The sequence below is a fragment of the Lepisosteus platostomus genome, chromosome 5 (assembly GCF_059453375.1).
Source record: "Lepisosteus platostomus isolate fLepPlt1 chromosome 5, fLepPlt1.hap1, whole genome shotgun sequence".
Lineage (NCBI taxonomy): Eukaryota > Metazoa > Chordata > Actinopteri > Semionotiformes > Lepisosteidae > Lepisosteus > Lepisosteus platostomus.
This window is the reverse complement of record NC_142615.1, coordinates 25103625-25104128: the sequence shown is the minus strand read 5'-3', so window position 1 is coordinate 25104128 and position 504 is coordinate 25103625. Positions and strand designations below refer to the sequence as shown.

Below are 504 nucleotides of genomic sequence, written 5' to 3'. Positions count from 1 at the left end.
AAAACTTGACATTTGTATGTATTTTTGAATTACAAAGCAGACAGTGTAGTCCCTTAATTCAAAGATCAGATCTTGGCCAAAACAAGACAATCAGACGTGGGCTGAATTCGGAACAGGAGCCTTTGCTTAGTTGATTATTGAGCTTTTGATCAATGTCTGAATAAAACAGATTCGCTTTTTTAACTCTTTTATTAAATTACATGAAAAGCACCTTCCTTCGAACTGGAATCAAACCAGCAACCTAAGGATTCCCTGTTGACTCCACTACAGTCCTCCGCTCTACCAACTGAGCTATCGAAGGGATGCTGTCGCATTGCTCTCTGGCACATACTGCCCAATGAAGTAAAATGTGAAATGGGTGATTTAAATCCCACTTCGACATCAAGTTTCCAACTCGTTTCCTTAGTCTCATTTACCTTGAATTTAAGCCACGAACCAGGATTCTACTGTATAAACTTCCAGGGATATTACAAAATGTTTGATGGGGCATCAATCATTCCAGGC

At 39.5% G+C, this 504-nt stretch overlaps 1 non-coding gene across 1 annotated transcript; it reads right to left on the bottom strand.

The window, feature by feature from the left end:
* Positions 1-213: 213 nt before the first annotated feature.
* On the bottom strand, positions 214-301 carry trnay-gua (transfer RNA tyrosine (anticodon GUA)). The gene is given in 2 exon segments: positions 214-249; positions 265-301. It is a non-coding gene; the product is annotated as a tRNA-Tyr (tRNA).
* Positions 302-504: the final 203 nt, after the last annotated feature.